At 42.1% G+C, this 12432-nt stretch overlaps 1 protein-coding gene and 1 long non-coding RNA gene across 5 annotated transcripts in view; one reads left to right on the plus strand and one right to left on the minus strand.

Moving 5' to 3' along the window:
* Window positions 1-644: 644 nt before the first annotated feature.
* LOC148113994 (uncharacterized) lies at window positions 645-2497 on the minus strand. Its single transcript, XR_015733709.1, has 2 exons — window positions 2376-2497; window positions 645-1940 (listed from the first exon to the last, which is right to left on the minus strand). It is a non-coding gene; the product is annotated as an uncharacterized LOC148113994 (long non-coding RNA).
* Window positions 2498-9214: 6717 nt separating this feature from the next.
* Window positions 9215-12432, plus strand: part of NDRG2 (NDRG family member 2) — a 43896-nt gene continuing 40678 nt past the window's right edge. For 3 of the 4 annotated variants that reach the window (XM_034423027.3, XM_034423029.3, XM_034423028.3), the window contains exon 1: window positions 9216-9440. The gene's annotated coding sequence lies outside the window, so the exon portion shown is untranslated. Of the gene's footprint in view, window positions 9441-12432 lie in introns of all 4 variants that reach the window. The other variant, XM_034423030.3, reaches the window with a different exon arrangement.

A 12432-nucleotide genomic window follows, 5' to 3' on the forward strand; every position in this document is an offset into this window, starting at 1 on the left:
TCGGGTGCTTTCCTTTAGAGCTATAGAGCAAGAGACAGGGGAAAAAAGGAGAGCCGAGGCTGGCACTTTGCAGTGCTATGATGGGCCAGGAACAAAATGTTCCAGAAGTAAGTTCAGGGTGTGCAGGAGGAATAGGGTTGAAGGAGTATAAGACAGAGAGGAAAAAGAGAAGAATGTAATTTATAAGCAATGATCAAAGCCAGTCTGGTATTTGTGTGAAGAGAGACAACCAAGGCTAAATTAGGCTTGGATCTGACACCACAAAAAGGGATATTGAGAATCATGGTTGTGGCTATTGGGCTAATTAAGGCACATTGTGAAACCTGTTCAAGAACAATGCATGGTCAATGCACCATCAGGGTACCACCTGGATTTTTAATTTCACATGCCAAAGATACCTTTGGGCAGGCTTGTACAGATAATTATAGCTTGCCCCCTTCTCTTTTGTGAGGCCCTCTTAGCTCTTCTTTTGTGACTAAGGAAAGAGAAGCACAATTTGGTTCAAATAATTATGAGAATAGAGTATCAGAAAACTATGGATTTCATCCACCATCTCTAATTTAAAATATGTAATAGCACAACGTATTCTTTGGCTTTCTACAGAAAATATAAAATATGAGTTTTGATAAGCACACATACCAAACAAACTTCAAACTTCTATTAACAATGCAAGAACATACTATGAACACACTATGTAACTATGGTATATTATTCAGAATATAAAGTTGCTCAGATGGTTATATGAAGATCTATGCTCAAAGAAGCTTGAGGTAATAGGAATCCCTGTTTGTAACAGTTGATCAGTGTTGCCTGTTTAATCCATGCAAATGGATTTTTTTAATAAAATGTTTATTTGAATTTAATGGAGATTTTTTTTATCCTACATGCTTCACTTAAGCTCAGAGTGGTTTGCAGCTAAAGACAAAACAAAACAAAACCCACCTTCCCCTTCCTTATAATATATATATATATATATATATATATATTAAAACAGAACCACAAATTAACAATAAGCACAAAATCTCTACAAATTTGGGTGTTTGCAGATGTTTGGACGGTTATTCCTATCTTCCCTTATCAATGGCAATGCTGGCTGGGACTGATGGGAGCTATAGACTAAAACATCTGGAACCATAGCTTAGCAGTTAAAGCCAGTCAATCCCACAAAGGCTTACAGGCTTACTGCAATAATTCCAGAACCATGCGTCATGCCACAACTGTGCAGTGAGAAACTGACAGCCCATGCATATCCATTCCAAATTAAATCCCATTGAGAATTACTCCCAGGTAAGTGCACATACGATTGCAGCTGCAATGATTAAAGGTCTCCATAAGCCCAAAGCAACCATCAACATTGGTTGTTTACTCTGTCTCACTCTGATTCACTGTTCTCTTTTCACCTCCTTTCCATCAGTCTTCAGTAGACAAAATGGAAGACAAAGCAGTAACATCTTCTTTGCATCCTGGACCTGCATTAAAAATCATATATCGTGTTTCCCCAAAAATAAGGCCCTGTCTTATATTTTTTTTGAACCTTGAAATAAGTGCTTGGCCTTATTGCCATGCATTCAAAAGCCCCATTGGGCTTATTATCAGGGGATGTCTTATTTTGGGGGAAACAGGGTAGTAATTCAACAAATATTGTAAGGGAAGTAGTATGTTGTAGCATTAAGGCCCACCTTCTCACATATTTAGCAATAGTAATAACACTTAGACTTATATGGCCACTTCATAGTGCTTTACAGGAATTCACACAGTATCACAGATGTTCTAAAGTGGTAGAGAGTTTGAGGTTCTCCAGGTGTTGCCTGTGCTACTCGGGACCAATGAGATTGGAGTTCAGGTATAGATATAAAAACATGGTATTGCTTTTAGTTCAGGAAGTAAATTATTTGTCTCAGGGAACGAGTAAGAAATGCCAGGTTGCCTAGGAAGTCCATCTGAAAGACATAAAGTTTCACTAGATTTCAGAGAGAAGAATACTTCTGCATTTCAGCTGGAAGTAGATTTCATGATTCACATCCAGAGACTACTAGCATTAAGGCCCACCTTCTCACATATTTAGCAATAGTAATAACACTTAGACTTATATGGCCACTTCATAGTGCTTTACAGGACTCTGTAAGCCAGGGGTCACTAACCACTGGTCTGTGGACCAACACTGGTCCACAGCATGCCAGCAACCGGGTTACACAAACAAGCAAAGCCCAGCATGCAACGCAGGCAGCATGCAAAACCACACCCCCTCCGGTCCTCAGAAAAAGCTTTCTCCATGGAACCAGTCCTTGGTACCCAAAAGGTTGGAGACCACTGCTCTAAGCGGTTTACAGAGTCAGCATATTGTCCCCAACAATCTGGATCCTTATTTTACTAACCTTGGAAGGATGGAAGGCTGAGTCAACCTTGAGCCAGTCAGGATCGAACTCCTGGCAGAGGGTAGAGTCAATCTGCAACACTGCATTCTAACCACTGCGCCACCACGATTCCATAGTGAATGGCTTCTGCTAGTTGGGAGAGAATAACAAAGGGAGAGAATTATTCATCCAGAAAATTTCAGAGCTACGAAACTTGTCCACTGTCATATACACCTATTTATGCACATGTGTGTATGCATTTCTCCCAACTATTTCAATACCTTCTCTCTAGAATGGCAAAAAGACCCCAACCTAAATTCGCACTGATGATCATTGAAACTGTTGCACTGTCCCTCCACAATCATGTGATCACAATTCAGGCACTCAGCAACCTGCTCATATTTACAATAGGCTGCAGTGTCTGCAGTCATGTGATCACAATTTGTGATATTGTCTGCCAGTTTCTAGCAAAAAATGCCACTTAGGAAGCTGGATTCACTTAATAACCACATGATTTACATAATGCCTGAGGTGATTGGACCTGATTTTGTGACCATTTCATCATAAGTCAATCATGTGACTCAAGTTACAGCTGCAATGAATTATGAAAAAAATCCAATCCCAATTGTGGTTGTAAGTTGAGAGCTTCCTATTATCACACTATACAAAATGTCCAATCTCCTTTTCACCTCAACATACATGCAATTTTTAAAATGAACCACGATGCCATCCAAAGATATTATCCTTCAATCCTAGTTGTGATTATTTACTGAATGAAAAACATTCTTCACGTGGTCAGAAATCAATAAAATTCTATCCATTTATATAGATCACTTCAGGCTTATCCTGAAGTGCAAGAAACTCAGGAGAAACTAGATTTGACTTGCACTGGCTCCTTGCAAACAGCATGCAGATTTTTCTGTTCATAAATTGCAACTAGGATGTATATTATAACTGCATACTGTACAGTACATGGTGGGGCAGCACTTAACTGTTTTCTCGCCTGCTACAGCCTACAAAATACTTCGTACACTGCATCTACATTTGGGTGTGGAATTCTCCCATGGAAATACCCATTTCTAGAAAGGGGTTACTACATCTACATGAAAGGAAATAAGCCGTAGGGTACTCAAAAGTTCCATTTTAGGCTCTACCTTATTTGCATTGTTATCCTGACATGGCACTGTCTTTTCAATAAAATAAAAAATAAAAAAAGAAGTTGAGACTTTGCAAAAAGTGCAAAGAAGAGCAACTAAGATGATTAAAGGCCTGGAGATTAAAATATATGAAGAACGGTTGCAGGATTTGGGTTTGGCTAGTCTAGAAGAAAAAAGAACTAGGAGGGACATAATAGCTGTATTCCAATATTTGAAAGGCTGCCAGAAAGAGTCAATTTATTTTCCAAAGCACCAGAGGGCAGGACAAGAAACAATGGATGGAAACTAATCAAAGAGAGAAGCAACCTGGAATTAAAGAGAAACTTCCTACTAGTGAGGACAATTAACTAGTGGAACAGTTTGCCTTCAGAAGTTGTGAGTACTTCATCACTGGAAGTTTTTAAGAAGAGTCTCGACAGTCGTTTGTCTGAAATGTTATAGGGTCTCCTGTTTGAGCAGAGGGCTGGACTAGAAGACCTCCAAGGTCCCTTCCAGCTCTATTCTGATGGAATTGGATTGAATTGTGGTAACATTAAGAAAGAAAAGAGTTAACTCAGAGTTAACTTGTTTATTCTGGCCCGGTTTGTTATCAGGTCTCTGCATCTGATACAAAGTGTGATTTAAAAACCCCAGAAGTCTATTTTGGCTCTGGTTCACTCTCCAGCTCCTGAAAGCAAGTTCTGGGCAGTTCAAATTATCTGTTGCCCTGCTAGAAGCGATTTGAGAGAGGGAAGCCTTAGGAATTTAGATTTGAGAGGGAAGACAACTGAGAGAGAAGTCTTAGGAATGGTTTTGTGAATGTGGAACCTTTTATAACAAACAAAGGAGATGTTCTGAGAAAGAAGGTGAGTGTGGGAACATTTTATCCCAAACAAAGAGCTTTGCCCAAGTATACAGTGTCGGAGGCCTTGGCAATTAACTCAGAGAATGACAAGAGTGCTGTGTATAGCTCAGAGAGATCCTGCCCTGGGATTAGTCCAGACCAAGATGCAAACAGTGCAGGGCCTAACTGGTTTGACCAGATAGATATGTCCAAGGAATGTGCCAGGCAAAACAGTTCCACCCAGTCCTGTCAGAAATGCAGCATTTACGTGGATGGATTAGGAAAATATACAATCACTGACTGCCAACTGAAAAAAATAGAAAGCTCAGAAAAAAGGGATTTTGTGAGAGACAAAGGAGTTGTCTACAAAGTACATGCTTCAGACACAACAATGCTTGGTTGGTTCTGGGTGTAGTTGCACACTGGTCTACTTCGTATATTGTACTGTAATAAGCCAAGGTTTGGCTGTGCTTACAAAGTCTGTTATATGAAATCACGGTTTAGAAGCTGAAAAGACTGGGTTCACAAAACATCCTAAGCCCAAGTCAAATAAATGAGAGTTTGATCCAAGCCATGAAAAAGGTGGACTTTTTCAGAGACAGCTATGTGACCTAACGAGCTAAACACCCAGAGAAGCATTGGCAGCCCAGTTTTTTTTTTTTTAATCCCCTTGCTTTTACTACCCTCCAGGGACTGTAAAAACTGAAGATGATGTGAGTGGTGTTCTTTTAAGCATAATAAACCAGAGCAGCAGCACTTTTTATGAGCAAGAAGATTCATGAGATCCTTGAGTGATGAACTGGGCCACTTTCTAAAATGCAGTGAGTTAATTAAAAACTGAAGCATTAAATAAAAGTGAATTTGATTCAACTCATTTACATTTAAATTTCATTAAAATTAAATGTAGCTACTATGATTAAGTTCCAATTATATATGTAGTAATTTTCCATTTCTGTCACATCATTTCTGATAGAAATAGATTGTGGGCTCTGAATTCAGCTTCTTGGACAAGAAGTCCATTTGGCCTTGGTTTGATCAGAGAAGAACAAGGCAATGAAGTTAAGGGCTCTATTTTATTTTTAGAGAACAGGATCATGGCCAGAGTAGATGTTTCCGAGTTCACAATAGAGTTGTTATAATTTGTTACATAACACTCTTCTTCCCAAAAGCTTCAGACACAACCCCACTCCCTGCCTTTTAGCTGCACGATTGCCTTGTGAGGTAGGGGACTGAGCCAAGATCAACCCTTGAGCTTTCTGGAGGAACAAAGATGGTCTTGGGGGAGGGGGTATTAGGTTATACTATAGTGGCATTTTAATCAACTTCCCTGGGCAAAAGCATTTCCAAGACAATGCAGAGAACTGATGCTGGCAGAGACCACAGCTAAACCTGCCCCTGGCAGCAACACAAGAGGGGAATCAAACATCCAGGAACTGCAGATGGAGATAAAAGTTTAAATAAACACCCTTTCAATTGAAGCAGGTTAAAAAGAATGAAGAAATAAATAATAGGCCTTAATTATAAGGAATTGATAAAACTCTTGCCTAATCAAACAAACACAGGGAGAGAAGGGTTTAATCTCCTTCAGGAAACTATTTCATACTTTGAAAGTTTGTCCTAGATCCATAGTTATTAAATGTAGGTCTTTCCTCAGTACAATGAAAACCATCTATCCCTTTATAAGGAAAAATTAATAATTTAAGATGGAAGCAAGTTTGGCCTTTTCTGATTAGGATCTCTGCATCCTACTTTGGACATATATTAGAAACCAATTTTTGCTATACAAAGACATACATGGGCATAATTTTACCTAGTAAATCTTTTAAAATAAATATGCTTCAGTCATGCAAGCGTTTCAGGCATTTGAAGTAAAATGCACTGAGCTGATTAACGAATTCTTGGCACTTATATATATAACAGTACATTTATGTTTTTACATTTTTAATTAAAATGCTCCCCAGAATCTTTCTGGCTACTGGCCAGTGCAAACTTTTAGGTATATGAAAGGAAATCTGAGAGAACTATATGGCTAGAAGAATTCCTTTTTATTCCCAATCAAAATGTGTTGTTTTTTTCCCTTTTTAATTTGGGAAAGGGAAATAAAATGCTGATGTTTGTTCTTTGTTGTTGTTTTTTCTCCAGGAAGCTCAGAATGGTGTAGATGATTTTTTCCATTTTACACTGATAACCACCTAATAAAGCTACATATTACAAGCACAGGTAGTCTTTCACTTACAACCACTTGTTTATCAACTGTTCGAAGTTATAATGGCACTGAAAAAAGTGAGTTATCACTAATCCTCGCACTTGCAAGTGTCACAGCATATTCACTGTCATATGGTCAAATTCAGGTGCTTGGCAGCCAGCATGTATTTACAAGAGTTGCAAACTCCCAAGGACACATGTTTGCCATTTGCCATTTTCCCAACTGGGAAAGTTAATAGGGCAAGTTGGATTCTCTTAACAACTACATGTTTCTCTCAGGAACAACAGTGATTCACTTAACATCCATAGGAAAACAGGTTGTAAAATCAGGTGTGACTCACTTAACCAGCTTGCTTAGTAATTGAAAATGCGGTTCTAAGTCAAAAACTACCTTTAATAGTGGCACACCTTGTTTTTTTGTATATACAGTCTTGAACAGTATAGATATGTAAGTAATGATATGAATTTCTATGCCATTTTCTAGCTTAGATTCTAGACCTATTGGCTCAGTTTTAGGCTTGTTTGAGGAAAACTTAAAGCAATGTGCCTAACATAGGGCTAGGCAGCCTGATAAATTTAGTATTTTTTTAAAAAGAGGGGTCAGTTTGGTGCAGTAGTTTAAGGCATCAGGTTGCCAATCAGAAGACCTGATTCTAGTCACTCCTTAGAGACAAGGCAAGCCAGGTGATTTTTGGACCACTCATTTTCTTTCAGCAGCAGAAAGTAATGGCAAAGCCCTTCTGAAAATCTTGTTAAGGAAACTGCAGGAATTAATCCAGGCAATCATCAGGAGTCAAAACTTGTTCGAAGGCATACACATACAAGCACACAAAATCTTTTTCAGTCCATCCAATTATGCATGGTATTCAGAACATCCATTCTAGTGATCAGCTGTCACAGTAATAAAACTGTAGCGTTCATCAAACTTGGTGCTCGCTATACTTTGAAAAATAAGCAGACTAAGATTGAAAAATGCTGAGATTCATTCTTCCTTGAACCAGAAGAAAAAGAAGAGAGTTGGAAACAATCACAGGCAATTGTTCCTGTCTGGATTTGGTGCCTGGGTTTGACAGCTGCAAATGGCACCTTCCATTCTTAGCAGACAGATTAGTGAAGTGAGATCCAAATTAAATTGGATCTCACTTCCAAACAAACAGGGATAACAAAGATCTACCTGGCAATTTGGGTAAAAGAACAGTCTGAAAAAAATAAAGCTATACAGGTAGTCCTTGACTTACAACAGTTCATTTAGTGATTGTGAAAAAAGTGACTTATGACAATTTTTCACACTTATGACTGTTGTTACAGCATCATCTTGAGCCGCAGTGGTTAGAATGCAGTACTGCAGACTACTTCTTCTGATCACCAGCTGCCAGCAGTTTGGCAGATCGAATCTCACCAGGCTCAATGTTGACTCAGCCTTCCATCTGAGGTCAGTAAAATGAAGACCCAGATTGTTGGGGGCAATAGGTTGCTTCTGTAAACGGCTTGGAGAGGGCTGTAAAGCACTGTGAAGTGGTATAGTCTAAATGCTATTGCTAAATGCTATTGCTATCTCCATGATCACATGATAAAATTCAGACACCTGGCAACTGACTCATATTTATGATGGTTGCAGTGTCCTGGGGTCATGTGATCACTTTTTGTGGCCGCCTGACAAGAAAAGTCAATGGGGAAGCCAGATTCATTTAACCACCATGTTACTAACTTAATTTAGCAACAGAAATTTTGGGCTCAGTTGCGATGAGGAGTATCTGTACTTACAGTCCTTTATAATGAATTGCTCAATACATTAAATTTGTGATGGGACTCTGGTGTTTAATTTAATTTTAATGGAACAGTGGGAGTAAATTAAGACCTGGGTTCTAGTCCCACTTCAGGCATAAAGACAAATGGGTATCTTGAGCCAGCTGCACACTCTCCCAATCCTAGCAAGCAGGAAATGGCAAACCACTTCTGATATTTGTCATTATGGCCAGTGAAGGGTAGCTAAAAGGAGATTTATGAGAAATTACAGGAAAAAGTCCCTTCGGTTTCCCCAGTAAACAGAAATGAACGAGTGCCATGCTGGAGAGTGGAAATAATAATCCAGAGCTTCCTATTAAAAAAAAAAGGGAGAAAAAACATTTCTTGCTTGCTTCCTAATCGCTAATTTGTGCGGAAGGCTCACCGACTACAGCCGCCGCTTGACAGGACTCCGCCTATCCTCCGCACCAAGCGAAGCGCTTTTGTGGCTGACTACAGTAGAAAAAAAAAATGAAGCTACTAGTACGTCAGGGATTAGGCTAAAAGAAAGCAGAAACAGCTGTGCGTGTGTGTACTGTTGTTATTAATATTACTCCGGATTATTACCGGTTTTATGTTGCTCGCTTCTCCCCCCCCCCTTACAAATGGGGAGGGACCTTCGACCTCCAGGCGGCGCAGGTTCACCACTACTTGCCACCTTTTGCACCATTTCGCTTTTGCAGCTACAAAAACAGACACGTCTAAAAATATTACCAGCCCGCAATGGAGTCAATCCGAATTTAGCTGGGGGAGGGAGAGGCTGAATGAAGGATGAGATGGAGGAGGGGGGGAGATCGCCTTTGTGGGGCTCCCCGTTGTTACCAGGATCTGGAGAAAGATGGTTGCCCGTTTCTCCCCCCCGTTCCTTCTCCTCCCCGATCTCCTCCCCTCACGCCCCCTTTCCTTTCCTTGTTGGCAGCCCGGATTGGCAGAGGCGGAGCTGGAAGGGGGAGGGGAGACGATCCGGGGGGAGGGGTCTCCCTAGGGTGGGGGGAGGTGGTGTTTGCAGTCAGAGAGTCAAAGGCAAGTGAAGGTGGAAGGAGAGACCGAGTGGCGGAGCACGGGCAGGAAAGCCGCTGCAGACCCAAGGCAGACGAAGCGACGCACGGACAGAGGGTATCCCGAAACAAGGGGGTGGCAGACAATGTGGGGGTGGGGCTGCTAAACTGAAAATGTGATTGTTCTTTTTCCTCTTTCCCCCTCCCCTCTTTTCCTCATATGCCTGTTTCTCCCCAGATCGAGCACCCCGAAAAAATCAGGCAAGGGAAATCTGTTGCAAGGGGTGCGTTAAGCCTTAAGAGGAGAGCGTGCTCTTTATTAAGGAACCACCTCCCCACCTTTCGGCTCCAACACCCCATACCCACCCCAAATTGAGTAGCTTTCATTCCCGAAGCAGGCTGCAAACAAACAAACAAACAAAAGTCCTCCATCGCCTCTCCCCAAGTCAAAACAGCCTTGGGCTGTAGGGGGCGACCTCGATGCCTATGTTATTAATGGTAGCATTCCCCCCCCCCTCCGGTCGCTCTAAGTCTTAATTGGGGGGTGGGGAGGGGGCGGCTTTCTCTTCCGAGCCGGAGCTGCTTCGGATTAATATCTTCTTGGGTTCTTCAATTCGCTGTGCAATTGACCTAATCGGCAAACTCAAATGTCAAATGGTCGGGGGGGGGGGCGGAGGGGAAGGAAACAACAGTCCGGATGGGAGCAGCCTTTCCCGCCCCCACCCAGATCTTGAAGGGCCAAATTGCCCGCTGGTTTGGGCAGAGGAGAACCTTTTCTCCTTGAGGGTACTGGGAGGGAGGGTATCAGGTGGGAGCGGGGAGGGCGGGAGATCCTTACCTCCTGGGAGAGAAAAAAAAGATGGGAGGATTAATCGGATTGCAGTAAAGGGGAGGGGGGAAATGTGTGAGCTGGCTTGTCTGGGTCCCTGGGGAAGAAGGGCCTTGCACAGAAGAAGAGGTTAAATGCAGGTGAGTGCGTAAACTAAACACTGCTGGATACTGGACCCAGGCTGTCAAGAGTTCCAAGTGCTAATGGCTAGAAGCCTGCACTGAAGCCAAGAGTTTCACAGGTTCAGGAATCCAGATGTGTGGGAGGGATGACAGGTGGTTTCCAAAGGAATTGGCTTTAGAGTGTTTGGGTTGGGAGCAGGATCAGCCCCGTAAATGGGTTGTTGTTGGTTAATAGAATTCATGGACCTCCAACAAGGGAGCTAGTCCCTTAGCATTTTGGGGAGTCCCCCCCCCTCCAATCGAGCCCAGTGCGTTAAAGAGCTACAAACACAAACAGCAGAGTCTAGTGCTAGGTTTCTGAGAGATTAGTTAAAGCATTTTAATTTGAGGGTCCCTACATTTCCTGGGAGAGGGCTATAAAAGAGCATGAAGCAGGAACTCGCTGTCAGGAGAACACTAAGGAGTGAAACTGGGTTCCTTCCACTTGCAGGGTTTACAAAAAGGAAGCTTGTGAAGGCACTGGGTGCTACTGAGGGTAAATATGCCATGGGGAATCTATGAATGAAGTCCAAAGATTTTTATTCCTAGTTGAGAGTAGGGCATGGTGAGGAGATGAGAGAATGTTCCTGTTCCCTGGAGCCAGATTGGAGTGTGTTGTGCTGCTTGTTTTTGCAGCCAGAGGCTTCACGTGGAGGTGCCAAGGGGACTTGGCAGGGAGCCACTCCTTGTGCTGGAACCTGTAGGCACCTGGAAACTTTCTGGCACCAGTTGTCCTATTGGCCTGCAAGCATTTCCTGGTCTTGTGCTGAAAATAAAGGGAATGCTTCTCATACAAAGGTGTTTGCCTCTAGCCATGTTTCAGAAGGCTGTAATCTGACCTTCAGCCCCCTGAAGATGTGATGTAAGGAGTCGATGGCTTACTGGCCAAAGAAAAAGGTTGTGGGAATAAACCAAGATGAAAGATTGTAGCAGCAACTGATTTAGTCCACATGTGCTTCCATGTGCTCTATTTGTCACATAGTTTCAATTGTTTCTATTTTGCTTTTAAATTGGAGCATATTTTGTTAAGGTCAGATCTGAGCTGTCACTAAATCTAGATTAAGGTAAAGGTAAAGGTTCCCCTCACACATATGTGCTAGTTATTCCCGACTTTAGGGGGCGGGGCTCATCTCCGTTACAAAGCCGAAGAGCCAGCGCTGTCCGAAGACATCTCCGTGGTCATATGGCCGGCATGACTAAACGCAGAAGGTGCACAAAACGCTATTACCTTCCCAACAAAGGTGGTCCCTATCTTTTCTACTTGCATTTTTTAATGTGCTTTCGAACTGCTAGGGTGGCAGAAGCTGGGACAAGTAAAGGAAGCTCACCCCGTTATGCAGCACTAGGGATTCGAACTGATTAACTGCCGACCTTTCGATCGACAAACTCAGCGTCTTAGCCTCTGAGGCACCTCATCCCTTAAAAAAATAGATTAGGGAGCAAGAAAATTGGGAGCGGTCAGTAAGCATATATAGCTTGCTACAGCTTCGGTGAATCATACATTCAAAATTCTTAATTCCTACGTGGATGCTAACAGAGATTGTTATCATCCACCTTTGTAGATATGGGCTAGAAAGATGAAGTCAAATGGTGCTTTTAACATTAATGAGGGGTAGAAGGTCCTTTAGGTAGGAAAGGGAAGTTTTGAAGATCCCAATGCTGAACCACAGTTCCCAGTATCCCTCATCTTAGGCTGCATCTTGGAAAGCAGCATCTGGAAGGCTTCAAAGATTCCTCACCAATAACGGATGAACTATTCAGCCCAGGATCAAATGTAATCAGCTTCTCTACTCATCTTTCTATGATTTGGAGGAACTAGATACAGTATGCATTGCTTGCCATGTAAACAGTACTTAATCCACATTTTGTGTCTTGTGCAACACTGAAGGTGCTGCTCAGACTCCTTTGGCTTAGCATATGGAAACCTTATTCTTTTGCATTTAACTGCTCAACAGGTGGGGAATGTCTAGCAAAGCAATTCTAAGCGGCACAAACTACACCTGTTGGTCTTTGGCCTCTTAAGTTGAGCTGGTAGCCAAAAAACTGGAGTCCTGCCAAACCAGAGGAGAAGAAGGGGTGGGGGCAGCAATTTTGGAAAGCATATTGGGAAAGAATGAGAT

Source organism: Pantherophis guttatus, chromosome 4 (genome assembly GCF_059756535.1).
Source record: "Pantherophis guttatus breed Tessera chromosome 4, ASM5975653v1, whole genome shotgun sequence".
Lineage (NCBI taxonomy): Eukaryota > Metazoa > Chordata > Lepidosauria > Squamata > Colubridae > Pantherophis > Pantherophis guttatus.